Source organism: Delphinapterus leucas, chromosome 7 (assembly GCF_059928025.1).
Source record: "Delphinapterus leucas isolate spDelLeu-1000000601 "Yukka" chromosome 7, BTC_Dleu_Yukka2, whole genome shotgun sequence".
Classification (NCBI taxonomy): Eukaryota; Metazoa; Chordata; class Mammalia; order Artiodactyla; family Monodontidae; genus Delphinapterus; species Delphinapterus leucas.
Window position 1 is genome coordinate 23,798,263 of NC_143135.1, and position 19,275 is coordinate 23,817,537.

Genomic DNA, 19,275 nt, shown 5'->3' on the forward strand with positions numbered 1-19,275 from the left:
TCAACCATAGGGCTATGCTGCTTCTCACAAATACAGGTAAAGGATTTAGCACAGTGTCTGGCACGTATTACGTGCTGATTTATTATATATCGATAAATGTTGCTGAATAAACACTGATGGATATAGCTTTTTATCATACTTAGTTAGCTGAATGAATTACGTGCTTATTTACATTTTTAATTGTGACTATGGTAGCATTAGGAAATACTACAGCTATTGTCTCTAGTTTTGGAGAGAAAAGCACTAGCTTTGCAAAAACTCCTATTCTTGATGATCACAGTGGAATCACATCACACATGACTTAACCCATAGGCATTCAACTACTGATGCTTGGCAAAAATATTAAAATACTGTGTGACATTGTAAAGGCAAATTTTGCATACATAATTTTTATTATGTACTGTAAGTTGCTGAATGCATTATACATTTATACATACATATTAAGATATAGAGTTGTAAGCACAAAACCAAGTACACAGTACTTTGGGGAGACCCGAAAGTATTTTCAAGGGGAATTTTGAATACCTGTGAGTCTCACCTTACATACTACCTTTGGAACCTGACTTCTGTGCAAGGTGAGGCTGCCCTTGCTCCACACAGCATGCTATTGGTCATGAGTAGAAGTGAATGGAGGGTGAGGAGGCCAGTAGCAACTCTTCCCACTATTAATAATAGCAAGTCATTGATAATACTTAGTTCCCTCTGCGTACCAGGAGCCATGTTAAGCACTCAATGTGGATAATCTCATTTAATGCTCATAAAAATCCTATAAAGTAGATATAAGAGAGATCATCCTTCTTTTACAGATGAGGGGAGTGAGGCACAGAGGTGATGAAAGGTGCCATTATGGAAAGCCTATTACACAGCAGGTACGTACCTTATCTCTAATTTTCGTCATAACCCTGCAAGGTAGGTAATTATTCTCCTTTTATAGGCAAGAAAATAGAGGCTCACGGGGTCAGGGAACTTGCCCAAGGTCACACAGCTGGTAAGTGACTGAGGGAGGATTGGAGCCCAAATTTTGTGCTCATTGCACCACACAGCCCTCTTTAGGGAGGAAGCAGCTCTCTGCAAGAAGATGCATTTTCAACTGCTTTCAGTTATCCAGTGAGCATAGCGAGACGCTGGCTTTACCAGCGATAATGATGATAGTTTGATCTCCCTCTGTTTGTCTCCTTGCCTATATTTTATTTGGTGCCGCATGGGATTTTATGAAGATTGTCATAAAAGTTTGTAAACTGCTTTGACCTCTTTGAAAACAAGACACAAAGTAAGCTCCTAGCTGACCATGGCTTTGACCCTAGTGCAAGACATCATTTATTTGCCTGAAGTTTTGGAAATTACTACACAATGAGGAGGTGGCTTCTTTCATGCTATTCTTCTAGGTAAACTTGCTTTCTGCTCAAAAAGCCCTGAGGTAGACAGAGAAATGGGAAATAGTCTTTTCTTTCTCAATAGGAGGCTCTACCAACTGGTTGCAAAAGCCAGAACATGAGTCCTTCTGTTTTCTATCCCTTTTGTCCTGTTCATCAATAAAAGTCCTCTACTTCTAGACCATTCACATCCTTCCACTTAGTGTCATCCTGTAATTCAAGACATCGTCATGTCTTACCTGGAGGGTGACTTAAATTTTCCTGGTTTGTCTGAGACTTTTCAGGTTTTAGTGCTGCAAGTTCCACCCCCAGGGAATCCCTCAGTTGCAGGCAAACCAGGATGTTTGACTTCTCAACTGACCTGGTCTTCTCTAGTAGTCTCCTAACAGGTCTCCCACTTCCCCTGTGTGCTTGTCTTTAATTCTCTCTCCACCCAGTAGCCCACAGAAAGCCCTTGACATCATGTGTTACTGTGTCATCCTTTCTACTTAAAATCCTACCTTCTTTAGAAAATTCAAACTCCTTACCTTGGATTACAAGGCACTGCATGACTTGGCCCTTTGCTATTTCTCCAACCTCCTCCTCCTTCACTGTGATGCCGTTGTCATTTCCTGCCAAGCTCTTCTCCTCCTCTGCCCCTTTGCCTGGAATGTCCTTTCTCTGACTCTTTGTGTGTCCACAATTCGTCATCATGTAGATGTGTGATGATTTGATTAACGTCTTCCTCCGAGAATGAAAGCTCCTTGACTTCCCGGTTCATCGTTTAATCCCCAGTACCTAGCACTGGGGCTGACACCTAATAAAGTCATGTGAAATATTCACAGAATGAACTAATGAATGAGCAAAAGAATAGATGAATGAATAAGAATAATCTGAAAGGCCAGGGTTGCCAGGGAACAGTGAGGCTGGAGACAGAGGCCAGAGCATGAAGAGCTTCATGGTCATGTCAAGGAGTTGGGACGTTGTCCCAAGTACAGTGGGGGAACTTCTGAGAGGTTTTGAGCCAGGGAGTGACATAACTCCATATACATATTGAAAAACTGAGGGTTGGAGAGGTGAGTAGGGGGCCACTCAACAAAAAAGCCCTTTAACCCTGGGCAGCTGCAGGAATTAGGGTGTGTGTTTTCGATGGGGCTTGTAGAGCCAACTCAGTATTATTGTTCCCTTGTTTAATTTTCTGGAAACAATCGGCCAATTATGAATCAAAGGCTTCCATAGCTCTGGCCCATAACTAATTGTGTTTTTGAAATGTGTGTAATCACGAATCAGAGATAATGTAAAGGGTCTAATTAATGTCAAGATTGGCTTCCAATAGGAGCAAGTCACTTGTGCCATCTTTCCAAGGCTGAATTTCATAGTGTATTGCATTGGGCTCACATTCAGGGGAGCCGTGGCCTCTGTCCACTCTGAGTACCTTGTAGCCAGAGTTCATTACATGGATGTGGGTGGATAAGCAGGCACAGGGGACAAGCAAGTGTTTCCATCCACAGTAAATATGGAAGAGTTGGAGAGCTGCCACAGAAATAGCACTGAACTAGAGATAAAGAAGCACAGCTCATGACACCTGAGTTGGGATCAAATAGCTCAGAATTCTAAGAAATCAATTGAAATTGTTGAAGAGCTGTGCAATCTTGAACAGGTGACACAAGTTCTCTGAAACTTGCTTTCCTTATCTGTAAAATTGAACGGACTGTTCTATAATCTCCTAGTTGTAAGTTATTTTCCCCTCCTTCGCATTATTTTTTTTAATGTGTATAGTAAATTACCACTCTTTTTACATAATAACCAGGACACTCAAGGCAGGACACCACCTTCCTTCCTTTCCGTTTTACATCTTCATCTGCTCATCCCACCAGCATTTCAGAATCACTACATCTCACACTGAACCTACCTACCACTCTCCCTCTGAAACCTGTTCCTCACTTCATTAAAGGTACTGCCACTGAAATATCATTTTCAACATTCGCCTTTGAAAACTGCCCCCTGCATCCAAGTAGTTTCCAAGATGCTTTGAGTCCACCCCTACAATGTCTCTCATCCTCCTGGCTTCTCTCTTTCCACTGCCTTGATCTTTGCCCATTATTTACTTTTAACACTTTATTATGGAAAATCTCAAACGCCTACAAAATAAACAGGATAATGTAATGAATATCTATGTAACTGTCACTCAGCTCCTACAATTACCAATATTATGCCATCTTCCATCCCCTAATCAATTATTATTATTATGCTACAATTAGTTTTAAGCAAAATTTTTTTTCTAAAGCAAAATTTACACAGCACAAATCTTCGCTGTACAAATTTGTCAAGTGGAGACATCCATTTAACCCAGGCTTCCATTATGATGTAGAACATTTTCTACCCCCCAGTTTCTGTGTGTCCCTGCCCAATCTCTCCCCTCCCCCAAAGCAACCACAGTTCTGATTTTCTGATCTTAGATTAGTTTGGCTGTTCTAGAAATTCTTAAAAATGGAATCATACACTCTATCCTCATTTGTGTCTGGCTTTTTTCCACTGAAGATAACGTCTGTGAGATTCCTGCATGTTGTTTTGTTCATTTTTTTTTCATTTTAAAATATTGATGTCCATTGGATGAATAAGTTTGTTTATCCATTCTACTGTTGTGGACATTTATTTGGGTTATTTCTATTTTGGGCCATTGTGAATAAAATTACTATGAATGTTTCTGTACAGTTTTTTAATGGACCTATGTTTTCATTTCTATCTGATACATCCTAGGTGTAAAATTTCTGAGTCTCTACATTAGATTTTGTCTGGATGGCTGCAAACGTCTCCTTGCTTCCATGCCTGCCACCTGCTGTCAGCTCTCAAATTCAGGCATTAAGCCATATATGCCTTTTCCTAAAGCAGAACTCTCTCCACGTCAAAAATCTACCCAGGAAGCTCCAGTGGTCCCCCATTGTTTTCAGAGTGACGTCAAGCCTGCCTCGCCAGGCATTCAAGACTCCCCACAACTCAGTCTCAAATTTCTTTCCCAATATTTATTTCCTGTGTCTTCCTGATGCTCTCTGGGAGCTGACAACCTAGCCGCCTTGATCTTAGGTTCCTGTAGGATGGTTGCCTAGACAGCACCATCTTACTTAACCTACGGCAATCCTGGCTCTCAGTGGACGGGAACACACTTGCTGGATGGGTTAGTCAATGCTGCCTTGTGTGGCGCTCATACCTCTAACCACAGACCCAAGAACATGCCTACGATGTCACTACTGCTTTCTCTCTAGCTTCATAGAAGGTAAGAGATTAAACCAGGTGAAATTTCTCCGGATGCTAAGATTCTGTGACTCTGTGAATTTTACCAAACCCACTGGGTCCAGAAATTCCACATGGTTCATCCCACTGATCTACCAATGGTAGGGGGCTGAGTGGTATAATGGAAGGAGCTCAGGAATCAGAGTCAGTTGTCCCAAGTTCTAGTCTTCCTTCTACCATTCACTGTGTATTCTTGGGTAGGTTCATCACCTGAGCCTCTGTTGCCCCTTTGGAGACACTGGGATGAGGGGTGAGGGGTGACCTTGTTGATCACTAAAATCAAACCTAAAGTCACTAGGTTTGATTTTAACTAGTAAACTAGGTCTGCTGTTTCTTTTTGGTTGGCAGGCCCTTTTGCCCTTTTGTGTTCTCTTCCCTGTGCATTCATTGCACCCTAAGTACAACCCAACTCCTTGCCCTAAACAATCAATTTACTCCTTGCCCTAAAGAATCAATGCCAGCAGCCAGAGCACAGTTGGAACACCTAGGTCCTGCCAGCAAGACATCACCTGATGGTGCTAGGAGTTGGTGTCCAGCAACATATTTGCCTGGAGCAGAGATATCTGCTTGAGAGTGCACTGTTGCTACGGGGCCCTCCAAGGAGCATAGAATATCCACCCAGCACACGTAGTTACAAAACCGGCAAGAGTCAGACTTCAGTTTTCCACAAGGGAAATAAAATCTTTATCCCCATCTCAGAGACACTAATCACTTTCTAGCTCTATGACTTAATTTTTCTTTGTCTCTATTTGCTCATCTGTAAAATGGGAATAATAAAATGTCTATCTCAAAGGTTTTTCAAAAAATAAATGAAACAGATATAGAACACTTAGAATTATGTCTGGCACACAACAAAAGCTCAATAAATATTAGATAATGTCATTATCATCATTAATGTCATTAACAGCATCTTACAGGATGCAGATAACCTTAAGGGATGTGGACCCCACACTACATTCTTCAAGGCTTTAAGGTGTTTACCAAGTTCACTAAATGATTTCATTTCCTCACCTTTAAACACAGATTCAAAACGGAAACAGTGTTTCTAAGTGAGAGCAGCCTTCGTTTTCTGTTTTCTTGGAAGTGGTGTTTTTAAACTAGAAAGCTCATTTCTTTGAGTCTCCTATCCCTTAGGTCCCATCCATGGGTGTCTTCCATGGTGACAGCAGTGGTGAGCAGTGGACTCCTGGCACCATCTCGGGAAGAAAGGAAGTGAACTGGCAAACTCTTGGGAGGGCAGAAGCCTACCTCTCATGTTTGTGCCCTTCACGATAAGTGAAGAAAGGAGCGAAGAGAAGAACAGGGTGGCCACAAACAAAAGCTGGAATTGTTTGAGAAATGGACCCTTTTCAGAAGCCTTCAAAGCCACCCTTTCCCAAAGCCTGGCAGGCACACAGTATTGAGCCTGGGTGTCCGCCAAGCATGGCCTTAATTTATTATTGCCAAACTGTTTGTTGTCTTTATTTGCCAAGGCTTACTAATTGAACGTTTTTTGGTCTGGCTGCCCTTCCAGAGAACTGGAGCTATTGTTATCTGCTCCTCGAGTCCTTCCGCAGAATGTGCCAAAAACTTGACCCGAGTTGTGGCTGATCTCCTTCCTCTGTTCAGGTAGCTCTTTTTCTTTCAGGAATGTTGTTGTTGTTGTTTGTTTATTTTTGCTGTGTTAGGTATTGTTTGTTCAGTTCCAACCCAAAGTAGGTGTTTGGACTGAGCTAGAAGGGAGCTCACTAATCCAAGGTGAGGTCAGAGAGGTCCCCCGCATGGAGGCTTCTTTCTTGGATTTTCCCATTGTGCACCCCCTCTGAGCTCCTGCCACACAGGGAAGAGAAGTTTTGGGCCAATGATTCTTAAAGTGTGGTCCCAAAAGCAGCATCAGTCTCCCCTAGGAATTCGTTAGAAATGGAAATTCTCAGGCCCTACTTCAGAGCTACCAAATCAGCAACCTGTATTTTAACAAGCTTTCTGGGTGATTCTGGTGTACACTAAAGTGTGAAGCTAGTGCTAGCATTTCTCAGCCTCAGCACTGTTGACAATTAGGGCTCGATGATTTTATAGAGGGGGCTGTCCAGTACATGGTAGGATGTTTAGCAGCATCCCTGGCCTCCAACCACTAGATTCCAGTAGCCCCCATCCTCATCCAATGGGACAACCAAAAACGTCTCCAGTCCTTGCCAAACGTCCTGGGGTGAAGAAGGTAAAATCACCCCTGGTTGAGATAATGGGCAAACTGCTTGTCTTTCCTCTGCACCGTATTAACAAACAGCTCCCACCCTATCTGGGAGGCTCTTTAGCACACAACAGTGACCAGCACAAAAAGACAGAACCAGGTAACAGCAGATCTTGTTTTTCAATCCTGATAAATACTTCCTTTGAATCCACCCTCAGGCAAGAGCACATGACTTTGACTTTCAGAGCTAGTTCTCCTGCTCAGCTGCTTGGTGTATTCAAGAGCAAACAAAACAGAAAACCTTTCAGTTTAGGCTCTTCCCATCCTCCTATTTGTTTGTTACCCTAGGGCAGAGGAGACAGAGGGGCTGGGTTCAGAGGTTCGGTGATATACCTCCCAAGCAGAGTGACAGGAATGGTACTAGTCTTCCGAATCTTCCCTCTCTCACCTTCAGGATAGAAGATTTCCTTGTGCATTTCTGGGCAAGTATTTCTCAAAGCTCATTCTATAGAGTTTCTATCATTGGGCTCTTAATGTTGTTGCATTTGTGGCTTGCATTTGAAGGATACCCATATCAGGAAATTCGCTACTAGGCTTTATTCCCACCACTGTCATTTCAGCGTTTTGATAAATTTGTTACTAGGCTTTATTCCCACCACTGTCATTTCAGCGTTTTGATAATGTTTCCACTCGAGGAAGCTGGACTTGGCAAAAATCAGCTTGAACTGACTCAGCCGAACCTAAAGTCAAGCTCATACAAATGCCAACTAAAGATCACAATTCATTTGCTCGTTTGGTTGGGATCTATTGAGCACCTGCTATATACCGGCTCTGTGCTAGATCCTCAGAATGTGGAGAGAGAAACATAGTGCCTCTGCCTGGAGGGAGCTCATTGTCAGACAAAGGTAGAAGCCATTTCAAACAGAACGCGGAGTTCTTGACATAAGAGGGAAGCACAGAGCATCCTGACATCCTGCTTCACTATTGAATCCTCAGTGTCTGGCACATAGGAGGAGCTTAATAAACACTTGTTGAATGGTCTTAGAGGGAAATAATTTTACACAGACTAGGAAGGTTTAAAAAAAGTCTAGTCAAAGAAAGTGCTACTTAGGTTTTCAAGGAAAAAGCAAGAGTGAGCCATGCAGAGAGGAGAGGGAAGGGTATTTCAGATAGAGAAAATAGCAGGTTCAAGGACAGTGAATAGGAATATGAATCAAAGCCTGGCATGGACTTCACAAAGGTCTGAATGAGATGTCTGAAGAAGTAATTTTCTGGTTGTCCATTGCTATATAACAAATTACCCCCAAACTTAGTGGCATAAGCCAATCATTTTGTTTCCACTGTAATTTTGTCAGTAAGGGATGTGGAAGGGCTTGGCTGGATGGTTCATCTCTTGTTCATTTGGCATCAGCTGGGGCATCTGGGGCTGACGGTCCACCTCCAAGATGGCATCTTTGGGCTTCCCTGGTGGCGCAGTGGTTGAGAGTCCGCCTGCCGATGCAGGGGACACGGGTTCGTGCCCCGGTCCGGGAAGATCCCACATGCCGCGGAGCAGCTAGGCCCGTGAGCCACGGCCGCTGAGCCTGCGCGTCCGGAGCCTGTGCTCCGCAACGGGAGAGGCCACAGCGGTGAGAGGTCCGCGTACCGCCAAAAAAAAAAAAAAAAAAAAAGAGCAAAAGTGATTCGGAGGTGGGAGGGCTAAAGGCTGGGTGTTGGGCATGGGTGTCATACAGTGAGACTATGACGAAAATTCAAGTTATCTGAGGGCTTCTGACACCCTTCCCCACACAACTAAAAATAGCTCCCTTCAAAATGAGAGAAGAAAGACATAGTTTTCCATTCCAGGAACTGAATGGGGCGTAAATGGCAGCTGGCAACTGAGCTTGCCCTTAGAGGTTTAATGGCCACACATTTTTCAGGCTGGGTAGGAGCTGCCACTGAGGAAAACAAATAGGATTGGTGTGAAAACTATTAGAAAAGGGCCTCGGAACAAAGGCTCCATCTGGCAGCTGTTGCTCAGAGCTGAGTGAAATAAACAAAAGAGTTTGTTGAGCAAACATGAAAGCAGCCTAACTGATGCAATTAAGGTGAAATTAAATAAAGGAAGGTTTTAGCCCAAAGTTCATGGAAAATTTTTCACAAGGTTGTCACTGGTATGGTCATTTTGGGCTTTTAAATAAAGAGAAGCACAGGATGTGGGAAATTGGCCCATTTGACCCTTAGGAGTAGACTAAATCCAGTGTGCTGATGTGGACTCCACGTGTCAGTTGTTTGGCCCTGGCTGTCCAAACTTGGGACGGGTGGGGTAGGAGGCTGGGGTAAGGTAGGACCAGGGAAGGATGGGACAGCGGCAGTCACAAGGGAACAACTCAGCAGGACCAGAATTATCCTGGTCATCATATTACTCCGTGTTGTTTGCTTCTTAACACCACTGTCTGAGAGGTGTTGTTCATTGCACCTTACATGTTTACTATCTGTCCTCCCCATCCAAACACACACATACACACACACGTGTACACACACTATGGAATTCTGGATCTCCTTGGAACGTATCTTTGAGACTCCTATTTGGCTGGGTTAAGGCCCCCAAATACTGAAACCCCAAAGCAAATACCTGTACCTGACACATGTGCCAGAGCACTGCCCTGACACCTCAGAACTGTCCCATGGGAAATTTATGTCTGAAACCAATTCAAACTAGCACGTTTATTTAACAAACAATTACATAGTCCTTCCTGTATGCCAGGTACAATTCTAAGTGTTTTACAAGTATTAATCCAATCCTATGAGGTAAGGATACTCTTATCTCCATTTCTGAGATGAGGAACATCAATAGAAAAGTCAAGGAGCTTGTCTGAGCCAGTACTTGGGGAGCCAGGATTTGAACCCGGGCTCGGCACCCTAGCAGCCAGTCTTTACCCCTACACTGGGCCCCCTTGAATTGCCATCAAGTGGTGGCTGAGGGAGCTGGATGGTGAAGTACCGATTGCTAAGCACAAAGCTCATCCTTCTGCCCAAATGGTGGATAAGAGGAGAGACATCTAGAAAGGCTGAAAGCACATACTGATTGACTGATGCATTGACAATGATTAGAAAATGGGCTTCTCAGAATAAAGGATGAATGCATTGTGAGGAACTCATAGTCCTTTACAAGTAAATGTATGAAACTTTAAAAATCTGATTAGAGGAAAATTAGGAGCTTAAGAAAAAAAACAGGTAAAATATATGGGTAAAAGGAAAAGATGCAAATTCATAGAGTTAAAAACAATTTCAGAAATAATTCTAGTTTAATTCCCTCATTTCACAAATGATGAAAGTAAGACCTAGGTCAAGAGTTGTTAAAATTTAACGTTCATTAAAAATACCCAAGGAGCTTGTTACAAATGCAGATACTGGATATTACTCCTAAACCCCTAACAGAGATGACAAATCAGTTAATAGCTGACTCATGACTTCTGGCATGAAGCTCTGGAATCTGTATTGTATTGACAGATTTAAAGACTGGAGTTGGTCTTTAGGTGACTCTGATGCAGGTGGTCCAGGGATCACACTTTGAAATACACCTAGAAATAGACCAACCTAGAGATGAAGGCCTTTGTTCAAGCCTCATACCTACTCAGTGGCAGGTCCCTGCAACCTCGCACCAGAGTCTGTTTGCATTGGAGGTTACATTTTAAACACTTTTTTACAGGTCCAAAGCCACTTCGGTAGTCTTGGAACATCATCTATATTATGTATAATTTGGTTAGCGTATCATCATTTAATTAGTTTTTCCATGTTTATGATTTAAAAGTAAACTCAGAACACAAGTTATTGAACTTCAAGGAAACGTCCCTTAGTTTTTGCCACTTAATGATAAGCAGTAAAAAGGTGAGCCAGAAATCATGAACACACATGACAAAGACTTGTTCTCTGACCTATCTGTTCTCTCATAGAATTAGTGTAATAGGGAAAACATTTATTTTCAGAAGGGGGGCAAAGAGAAAATAATAACCCCAAACTCAAATATTATAATTTGTTTAATTTAGAACTTATTTGAACCTTTTTTACACCTTTACCGAGATAGAATTTACATACTGTAAAATGTATTTTTTGTAAGTGGATGTTCCAATGAATTTTAGTAAATTTATAGAATTGTCTACCAACATCCAGTTTAAAATATTTCAATTGACCAAAAGTTCTCTTGTACTTATTTGCATTTAATCCCTGCTCCCAACCCCAGCTCCAGGCAACCACTGACTTCCTGTCTCTATAACTTTTCCTTTTCTAGAAATTTCCTATTAATGGACTCATAATATGTAGTCTTTGTATCTGGCTTCTTCCACTTAGCTAATATTTTTGAGATACATCCATGTTGTTGCATGTATCACGCTTTTAGAATTCCACTGTATGAAGACAACACAATTTGTTTATCAATGCACCAGTTGATGAGCACTGAAATGTTTCCAGTTTTTTGCTCTTACAATAAAATGCTGCTTGATCTCACTTATATGTGGAATCTAAAAAAGCCAAAAACATAGAAGCAGAGAGTAGAGCAGTGGTTACCGGGAGTGGAGAAGTGGGGGAGGTGGGGAGATGTGGTCAAAGGGTACAAAATTGCAGTTGTGCTGAATGAATAACTCTAGACATCTAACGCACACGATGACTACAGTTAAAAATACTGTTTAAATACTGGAAATTTTATAAGAGAGTAGATTTCAAGCTCTCTCATCACACACACATGAGGATTAACTGTGCAAAAAGATTAACTCTGAGGAGATGATACATTAATTAGCTTGACTGTAGTAAACGTTTCACTATGCACGTCTATCAAATCATCATGTTGCACACCTTAAATATATACAATTTTTGTTAAGAAAAGAAAAATACTGCTATAAACATCTGTGTGCAAGTCATTGTGTGAACATTCTTTTTTCATTTCTCTTGGGTCAATTCCTAGGAGTGTAATTGCTGGGTCGTATGTTTAATTTTTTAAGAAATTGTTAAACTGCTTTCCAAAGTGACTACATCATTTTGCATTGTCACCAGTGATGTATGAGAGTTTCAGTTGATCCATTTCCTCATCAGGTCTTGGTATTGTTGGTCTTTTAAATTTTTTATCATTCCAGTCTATAAGTAATAATATCTTCTTGTGATATTGTTTTTCCCTAATGATATATGATGTTCAGCACCTTTTCCTGTGCTTATTGTAGTCCATATATCTTCTTCGATGAAGTGTCTCTTTCAAATATATCAGCCATTTTTAATTGGGTTGTTTGTCATCTTATTATTGAGTGTAAAAGTTCTTTATATATTTTGATCATATCTGCATTATAAGATACATCACTTGCAAAATTTTATTCCAGTCTGTGGATTGTCTTTTTATTTTCTTAATGGTGACTTCTGAAATGCAAAAGTTTTTTTATTTTGATGTAGTTCAGTTAGTAAATGTTTTTACTTTTTATAGATTGTGGTTTTGACGTCACATCCAAGAACTATTTGCCTAACCCAAGGTCAGAAAGATATTTTCCTATGTTTTCTTCTAGAAATTTTATGCTTTGAGCTCTAAAGTTTAGGTCTACGATCTATTTTTAATTAATATTTTATGTGTAAAGTGAGGCAGAATCTAAGTTCATTTTTTTCATATGGATATCCAATTTTTTCAACTTCATTTTTTTTGAAAAGACTATATTTTCCCCCATTGAATTACTTTGGAATCTTTGTTGAGAATCAATGGAACAAAAATATATGAATTTATTTCTAGATTCTCTATTCTGTTCCACTGTTTTATATGTCTGCTCTTATGCCAATACTGCAATGTCTTGGTTGTTGTAGGTTTATAGTAAGTCTTCAAGTCAAGTAATATAAATCCCCTAACGTAGTCCTTTTTTTTCAAAACTCTTTTGGCTATTCTATGTTCTTTACATTTTCATATTAATTTTGGATGTGTTTCTCAATTTATACATACAAGCTTGCTGGGAATTTGTAGGATTTGTTTTGAATCAATAAATTAATTTGAGAAGAATTACTATTCTAACAATACTGAATCCTCCAATGTATGAAAAGTGTATGGCTTTTCGTTTATTTAGATCTCTAATTTCTCTCAGAAATATTTTTTGGCTTGAGTATCTTTCACTGCTTATGTTAAATTATTCCTAAGTATTTTACCCCTTTTTGAAGCTATTATGTATTGAATTATTTTCTTAATCTTATTTCTGGATTGTTCATTGCTAGTATTTCGCTTTAGTATTGCTTCTTGAGTCAGTTTTGATAATATATGTCTAAGAATTTGTCCACTTCTTCTAAGTTATTCAATTTATTGGCATAAAGTTCTTCATAATCTTCCTTATAATATTTTAATTTCTGTAGGTTTAATAGTGATTGTAGTATAGTGATTTTATTCGTGATTTTATTCCTTTCTGTTGTCCCTTTTTTCTTGATTAACCTAGCTTAAGGTTTATTAATTTTGTTGATCTTTACAAATTATTAACTTTTAGTGTGATTAAATTCTTTTGTTTTTTGTTTTGATTTCCAATCTGATCTCTATTTTTTCTTCCTTCTATTTATTGTAAATTTTATTTACTCTCCTTCCTTTGTTTCTTGGGATAGAAGCTCAGGTTATTGATTTTTAATTTTTTTTCTTTAGAATATAAGCATTTAAGTTTACAAACTTTCCTTTCAGCACTGCTTTAGCTGCATACTACAAATTTTGATATGTTGTTTACATTTTCTTTCAGTTCAAGAAATTTCCTAATTTCCTTTGTGATTTCTTCTTGTACCATGGGATATTTATGAATGTGTTAATCTTCAGATAGTTGAAAATTTCCAATATTTCTTTCTGTTGTTGATTTTTAATTTAGTTCCATTGTGGTCAGAAAACATACATGTAGTTATTTCAATTTTTTTACATTTACTGAGACTTCTTTTAATAGTTTAGAATATGGTCTATCCTACAGAATGTCCCATGGGTGCTTAAAAAGGATGTGTACTCCACTGCTATTGGGTGGAGTGTTCTATAAATGTGTACATGTTGGGGTGGAATAAAAGGATGAATAAGACATAATATTGCCCTCTAAAAGTTTAAATCTGGCTGAGCAGTCATTCTCAGCTTTGGGCAATTTTATCCCCCAGGGACATTTGGCAATGTTTGGAGACATTTTTGGTTGTCACAGCTGGGGGCATGTGCTACTGGCATCTAGTGGGTAGAAGCCAGGGATTCTGCTAAACACCTTACAGTGTACAGGACACTCCCCTACAACAAAGAATTATCCGGCCCAAAATGTCAATAGTGCTGAGGTTTAGAACCTCTGTTATAGAGGGCATAAAGGGTATTTAGTTATAATGCAGAGCTTCAGATAGTAATTTCTGTGCTATGGGAATTACTGCACTGTGGCTGAAATTAACACTTCAGCAGTTACCACATCTCTCACATGTTTGTCTGTCTTTCTCCCTAGGCTGTGAACCACATGAGTGTTGAGATCCACCCAAGTCCTTATGGTGGTTAAAGCAGAGCATCTGAAGTCAGACAGACTTGGATTTCAATCCTATTTCTACCTTCACTAGACATGTGTCTTTGGGCTAGTTACTTTACCTCTCCTAACTTCAATTTTCTCTATTGTGTAATATGAACAATGTGCCTACCTTGTAGGATTGTTGTGACAATTAAATAACGAATCAAGGAAGGCACTTTATATAGTCCTAGCACATATACTCATTATTTTGTTATTGTTGTTATCTCCAGCACTTAGCCCAGTGCCCTGCAAATATATGCAAATAAATGAATGAGTAATTGAGTCATCTTCTCTCACCTTCCTTACCTCCACAATGGGACACTGGCTCTACAAAGTAATCCTCACTAGGATGAAAACAGTCTCTTCTTATTCCTGGACCAAGCCTTAGTTTCCACAGAGGAGGTCTTCTATGCCTACAGGAAATTGACAGGGGTCCAAACAGGACAAATAAGTGCAAGACAAATAGAGGCTGACCTCATTTCCACCCTTGAGACTCCTATTAGCCTGATATGAAATGATCATGTGGGGAGGCAGCAAGGTTCCTGTCCCAAGGAGACCCATGATGCTGTTCACCAGCTCCATTCTGGACCATCTTCCCCAGTTCTGCTTCAGATAAGTAGTTCTTTCTTCTTAATGGCTGTCACCTGCCAAAACACTCTCCACCCCATTCCTGAGTCTTGGGCACTTCCTCCACACTAGGAACCTCTCCCAGATAGTCCCATTGCCTGTTAGGCAACTTCTTTCCATCAATGTTAAAAGCCTTTGGACTCCTCCCTAAGTACCTCACCTCCTGTCCCCACCTACTTCTGAGCGACCTGGCAAAGACCACATCTGTGAATCAGTTTGCTAACTCTTAAAAGGGGTGGGTGAGGGCGAAGCTTTGACAACCTGATTTCTCACTGTGTTTGCTTTTGAGGGAGGAGTTCACAGTGAAAGAAAGCATCACTTTAAGCCTCTAAAGAGCCCCTTGGTATATGAAGCAGGATTCACATGGAGCCTGAGAACCACTAAGCAACCAGGAAGACACTGAGTGAAGAGAAAGCTTAGAAGCAGGAAGGGGTCAAGTTCATTTAACATAGAGTTCATGGTTCCATTTTAATAACTGGTTCCTAATATGCCTAAGGTTAGCAAGCATCTCAGGGCTTGCTTCAAACAAAATCTGAAGCCATTCCCCTTATTGAAATCCATTATTGCTTCATTGATTGACGCCCTTAATCCTCATAACCAAAAAAAAAATTATTGCCTTTATGGAATTTCTTTGTTCAGTTACATACATAGAAACATTCCTTCCCTGATGACAATATACAGCAGAGATCAAGGCAATGTAATATTAAAGTGATCTGGACCCAGAAGAACTAAAGATATAAGCATCAGAGAACATGAGGGACAGAGCATTGACCCTATTTTTTTTAATCATGAAAAAGACTCCCCATTTTCTGTTATTTTAACATTAGGGACTTATAACAAATATTTCTACTTTGTTGAAATTTAAACATTATAAAGAAAATAGTAAAAGCTAACATTCTTGAATGCTGACTGTGTGCTGGATAGTTTTCTAAATCCGTTATATGAATAAATTAATTTCATTCACTCATTAAATACTTCTTGACCATGGATTAGGGGCCAGGCACTGTTCTAGGTTCTGGGCATATATCAACAAACAAAGCCTTCAAAAATCCATGCCTTCATGGACCTTACACTCCCTGGGGAAGTCAATACGCAAATAAATATGCAGATTATATAGTATGATACAAGGCAGAAATCACTGCTACTGAAAAAAATAAAGCTAGGCAGAGGGGTAGAGAGAGTTGGGTATGGGGTACTGCAATTTTCAATCAGGCATTTAGTGAATGCCTCACTGAGAAGCTGTCATTTGGCCAAAGACTGGAAGGAAATCTCAGATTTAATAATCTCACATTTAACAGTGTTGCTGTTGGGTTTTTTGTTTGTTTGTTTGTTTACTAAACCTTGGACCAACACTCTAAGCCCCCAGTAAATCTGTATGAAACTCTACATTTTGTAAATGACTGAGCCAAGGTCAGGTACCAAGCGAGCCAAGCATGCAGTCACCTACATAGGCCCTGGTCTCATTTTGTGGTGGATCTGAGTGCTGTTGATTTTCCATGTTACTTGGAGGAACTAGAGGTGTGCTTCTGAGAACACGTTGGTATCATGGGCATCTGGAGGGGTCTTCTCTAGACCATTCTTCCCCAGATGGATCATAATATGCTTTTCCTTTTTTTTTTTTCAATAAATGTATTTATTTATTTGGCTGCATTGGGTCTTCGTTGTTGCGGGCAAGCTTTTTCTAGTTGTGGCAAGCAGGGGCTACTTTTCATTGCAGTGTGCAGGCTTCTCATTGTGGTGTCTTCTCTTGTTGCGGAGCATGGGCTCTAGGTGAGAGGGCTTCAGTAGCTGTGGCACACAGGCTCAGTAGTTGCGGCTCACGGGCTCTAGAGCGCAGGCTCAGTAGTTGTGGTGCACGGGCTTAGTTGCTCTGCGGCATGTGGGATCTTCCTGGACCAGGGCTTGAACCTGTGTCCCCTGCACTGGCAGGCAGATTCTTAACCACTGAACCACCAGGGAAGTCCTTTCTCTTTTTTTTTCATTGCCCGATTCCCCAGTAATGGAATTTCTTATTGACAGAATTGAGCTGGATGCTAATACTCAGACCCTCCGTGTGTGAAAAAAGAACAAATGGACCAGGCCTTCCAAGGATTCTGGGGAGTCTCAGCCCCTGAATCTGTGACCCACTCATGACTTTGCTTCTACCATTCTGTCCAGCTTAAACCTAGGCTGTTGTTTTCCAAGTTCTTCCAGATGCCTTCCCCAAGCCTCTCAGCTACCCACCCCTCCAAAACCACCTCACTGCCCTGCCCAAGCCAAGTCAGCTTTGGAAGGTGTAATATCGAAGGCTCCCCTTTCCCTTAAAGATAATTGTATTTTAAGATTTATTTCTAACTCTATGAGTGGAATTTTATACATCAAGAAGGTAAGAAGTTGTGGCGCACGGGCTCAGTTGCTCCACGGCATGTGGGAATCTTCCCAGACCACGGCTCAAACCCGTGTCTCCTGCATTGGCAGGCGGATTCTTAACCACTGCATCACCAGGGAAGCCCTCTTCTGTCTTATTACTGCTGATCACTGCTATTTATCTGGCTATTTTCCTAGGTAGGGCAAATATTTCAACAGATAAGAGCCATGATAAACCTCACCCACAAGGAGGAAAATTACAGAAAAAAGAACATCTAAGAGAAGTTAGAAAAAACAAACAAGCCAACAAAATGGATGTTAGAAAGTAGAGAGCCATAGGGAACTCACTTGTTTGTTATCAATAGATCAACTGACATTCTTGCGGTGTCAGAAACTTCCCTTGCACTAATGTCTGTCTGCCCATTTCCTGGACTCCATATGAGTGCAAAGCAGCATGTTAATCGTTGTGGGAAAATCCAAAAGGAATAGAATATGTTTGCATATCACCTGAATAGCCCTGTGTTGGCTACTGACCCTTCCCTTTATCACCACCCCCTCTCTCTACCCATGTTCCCCGCATTTCCTAAATGAACTACTTGAATTCAAATTCATGTCTCAGTGTCTGCTTCTGGGAGAACCCAAAGACACTTAGTAAGTGGTGGAGCGGGGTTTGAACCCAGACGCCAAACCCAGTTCCTTCACTTACCAGCTGTGCGAACTTGGGCAGACCACTTAAACTCTGAGCCACATTTCCTCCTCTATAAAATAGGGATACTAATAGTAACTCCCTCATAGTATTGTTGTGGATATGATATTTTAAAATATTTTTTTCTTAGACTTGGTTCAAGATTACAACTTCGGAAGATCCTGAACTCACCCTCTCCCATGGATACAACAAATCTACACCTACATATGGAATAATTCCCTTGGAAAGGGACCTGAAAACTGGATAAATAGAACCTCCACAACAAAGGGTAAAAGGACAGCATCGAGATGGGTAGGAGAGGCAGAGATATAATTTCACCAAAGAAAAAGAACACACCCAGCTGCAGTGATCCACAACCAGGAGTTACCACAAAGGTATGGATCTTTTCCCTAAGGAGTGAGGAATTTAAGCTCCCTATCAGGCACTTCAACCCCTAGATCCTGTACAGGAGAGACAAGTCCCCCATACACCTGCCTTTGAAAACGAACAAGGAATACACCCGAGGAAAATTATAGAACTGCAGGGAGTGGAAACCCCACTTTTACAGTGCTTGTGCGCAGACTCACTTGCCACCAAATCTGGCTCAAAACAGCAGATTGAAAAAAGTGCCTGGACCATAGGTGAAGGGGATCCATTTACTAATCTCGAAGCATCTGCCAGAGAGACGGGGACCAGCTGGGACGCTGGGCGGACTGACACAGTCAGTGTCAATTCCAAATGGCAGGAGCCATTTTTGCAGACTCAGGCTGCCTTCATAAGACACGGGATAGCAGGTGCCATTTTGGAATTCTCCACAGGTTAGCACCGGTGCGCATGCCCTGCTGAAAGCCCTGCGCACTCCAGCACCTCCCCTGAGCCTCAGCCTTCTAAGCGACAAGGCTGCCCACCAGCATTATGCAGCAGCCACTGAGAAGCAGCCTGGGGGCTAGCCCCGCCCACCAGAGCAGGACAGCTGTAGCCAGTGGACCCTCTACAAAAAAGGGCTCACGCAGCCCACACAGGAGACACTCCTTGAACACCTGGCTGTGGTGGCCTGGAGGGATTGGACTTCTGAGCAACATAGGACATCTCCCCTACAAGGTAGGGGTAGAGGGGGCGGGGGAATTGGATGAAGATGGACAAAAGGTACAAACTACCAATTATAAGATAAATAAAAAAAAAAAGATAAATAAGTACAAGGGCTGCAAGGTACAACATGATGAATATAATTAACACTGCTTTATGTTATATATGAAAATTGTTAAGAGTAAATCCTAAGGGTTGTCATCACAAGAAAAAATTTTTCTTTTATTTTGT

General features: G+C 41.1%; 1 long non-coding RNA gene across 3 annotated transcripts in view; it reads left to right on the forward strand.

Moving 5' to 3' along the window:
* The first annotated feature begins 433 nt into the window (after positions 1–433).
* The window catches only part of LOC149748704 (uncharacterized), a 49,811-nt gene continuing 30,969 nt past the window's right edge, over positions 434–19,275 (forward strand). The window contains exons 1-4 of one of the 3 annotated variants that reach the window (XR_016393802.1): positions 434–869; positions 4,113–4,626; positions 6,157–6,251; positions 14,244–19,191. This is a non-coding gene — a long non-coding RNA (uncharacterized LOC149748704). Of the gene's footprint in view, positions 870–4,112; positions 6,252–14,243; positions 19,192–19,275 lie in introns of those variants that run through there. The other 2 variants (XR_016393801.1, XR_016393800.1) reach the window with 2 other exon arrangements.